Source organism: Mus pahari, chromosome 22, assembly GCF_900095145.1.
Source record: "Mus pahari chromosome 22, PAHARI_EIJ_v1.1, whole genome shotgun sequence".
Classification (NCBI taxonomy): domain Eukaryota; kingdom Metazoa; phylum Chordata; class Mammalia; order Rodentia; family Muridae; genus Mus; species Mus pahari.
This window is the reverse complement of record NC_034611.1, coordinates 27,968,179-27,971,242: the sequence shown is the minus strand read 5'-3', so window position 1 is coordinate 27,971,242 and position 3,064 is coordinate 27,968,179.

Genomic DNA, 3,064 nt, shown 5'->3' with positions numbered 1-3,064 from the left:
TCAGACACTCCAGAAGAGGAAGTCAGATCTTGTTACGGATGGTTGTGAGCCACCATGTGGTTGCTGGGATTTGAACTCCGGACCTTCGGAAGAGCATTCGGGTGCTCTTACCCACTGAGCCATCTCACCAGCCCTAAATTTTCATTTTCAAAGGTTTATCATTTGGGGATGGCTTTTTCATTAGGGATGGGGCATGTGTGTCCCTCTTCTTTCAGCTCTAGGACTCTATCTGGTGTAGACATGCGAAGGCTCTGGGCACTGCTTTAGTCTCTGGGTGTTCGCATGCCCATTGATGCTGTTGGTTTAGTTTTCTTGGTGTTCTTCATCCCTTCTGGCTCTTGCACTCTTTCTGCCTCCTCTTCTACAGGATTACCTGATCTCTGAAGGGAGAGAATTGATGGAGACATACTACTTAGAGCTGAGTCTTCCAACGTCTCTCATGCTCTGCCTTACCTCTGGATGTGAGTCTCTGTATTTGCTCCCTCTGCTTCAGGAGGAAATTTCAGAGAAGGATTTCTTTTCTCAATGTGTGTGTGTGTGTGTGTGTGTGTTGGTGTGTGTGTGTGTGTATTTGTCCACATGCATGTAGTGCCCACAGAGGCCAGAAGAAGGCATTAGACCCCCTGTGGCTAGAGTTACAGGTGGTTGTATGAATAGAGAATAGATGCTTCCAGTTGGTGCTGAAATCCAACTCTGGTCTTCTTCAAGAACAGTACTCCAACTCTTAGCCACTGAGCCGTCTTTCTAGCCCACTCACAGAGCTGTTCTTTTCTTTTCTTTTTTCTTTTTTTTAATTAGATATTTTCTTCATTTACATTTCAAATGCTATGCCAAAAATCCCTTATACCCTCCATCACTCCACCCCCTGCTCCCCAATCCACCCACTCTTGCTTCCTGGCCCTGGAATCCCCCTGTACTGGGGCATATGATTTTCTCAAGATCAAGGGCCTCTCCTCCCATTGATGGCCCACTAGGCTTTCCTCTGCTACATATACAACTAGAGACACAGCTCTGAGGCAGTATTGGTTAGTTCATATTGTTCCTCCTACAGGGTTGCAGACTCCTTTAGCTCCTTGGGTACTTTCTCTAGCTCCTTCATTGGAGGCCCTGTGTTCCAGCCTACTTCCAGGGCTGTTATTTTCATGGCTGCTACCTTCACATTGTTCTTTCCTGTGCTGTTTTTAGGACTAGCTAATATTTTGATTTTGATTTTTTTTTTTTTAGAATAAAAGCAAATACATTCAGAACTTGAAAAACACAGACTTAAACTATATGGTTTTGTAGACTAGCAACAATTCGTTAAGTAAAAAAAAAATTCAAAATAAATCATATAGCCTAGATTCATGGACAAAATAAGAAAAGGAAAAGATAATGGGTATGAGCAGCAGCTGCAAGCACGACGGAGACATTCCTTATACACTGTCAAGGCCACCCTGATTCTGGACAATTATGGGGACAGACTCTTTGCCAAGTACTACGACAACACCTACCCCAGCGTCAAAGAGCAAAGGCCTTTGGAACGAACATTTGCAACAAGACCCATTGGATGGAGAGTGAAATTACCCTTTTGGAAGAGATGCCAGCGATCTACAAAAGTAGCATCAATCTCCATTTCTATGCGATTGTCAGCTCCTAGGAAAGTGAATTGATGCTCATGGCTGTTTTCACTGCTGCTTCAACTCCCTGAGCCAGATGCTGAGGGAAAACATGTAGGAAAGCTAGCTCTGCTGGAGAACATGGAGAGGCTCTTCTTAGCTGTGATGAAACTGTGGATGGCAGGGCTACGGTGATCCTAGAGAGTGACCATGCTTCTAACCATCTCCCTGGCTCTAATATGGATGCTTTTAACATCTTACTCTTATTTCGAAGTTTTCAAGACACTGCATCAATTAGGGTCCTAGCAGGAAGTGGACAACACATCCATAGGGACCAGTTGGCTGAAATTTACAGAAGGGGGACTATTTAACAAATGTAGACAGAGAACCAAGGGAAGATGAGACGCAGCACAGTCAACTACAATGGGAAATACTACTGCTCCTCACTGGAACAAGAGAAGGAATGATTGTGCAACCCAATGAAACCCAAAGCATTAGGAGAGTGCCATCTTGACCCGCAGCGCATACTCCCCATCTCATCCTGAGCCTATGCTATATGAACTATCAGTTATTCTCCTAAAGCAGGTTAGGTCTTCATCCTTCCTTTGTACCTGTGCTTGTCAAAATAGAGGGGTAAGCTTGCTGCACAGTCCTAAGTAGAGTCCTAAAATGACTGGCTCTCTGCTGGCATTTCTGAAGTCATTATGAGAATGTGCCCGTGTAACTCGTTGCAGGTTGATACCTGCAGCAAAGCCAAGTTCCCTGCCTGATGCTATTCCAGTTAAGTCAGGTGATTCGTAGTCATGTGAATGAGCCATCCCAAATCGGCAGAGCCAATTAGACAAAACCTAGCCAAGTGAGCAGTAAGCCTATTGAAGTTGCCTGTTTTGCAACATGCTGGTAATAGGTAATGGATTAATTTCATCTAAGTTACTATTGACAGCCACCTTCATCTGTTATCTATCCCGAGGTCTCTTTATTCTCTTCCACTGACACAAATGCTTTACCTGATGAGAGGCCCCAGACTTTTGTTTCTAACAGGCTCCAGGCCTGAGGTGGTCCTGATGCTCATGTGCGGAACTTCCATTGACTGCTACCTCAAAACACTGGACCCCCGAATGAACTTTCTAGGTCACAAACATAGCCTCTCGCCTTCACTGTGAAACAGAAAGTCTTCTTTGATACTTTCAAACAACCACTCCCCTCTTCTAAGGGTGGATTCAGTAACTTGAACTGGCTGTTGGATGTTTCGGTTTATTTACTGGAATAATAACTATGTCACTGTCTTCCTTAGTGATTTTTTTTTTCCTCTAGGGAATTAAGACCTCCAGACTTTCTAAGACAAAGCTTTTGAATTCAGACTTTAACAAGACCCAGCGGCAAAGGAGGATCGTGTGTGTGTGTGTGTGTGTGTGTGTGTGTGTGTGTGTGTGTGTGTGTGTGTGGTGTGTGTGTGTGTTATGTGTGTG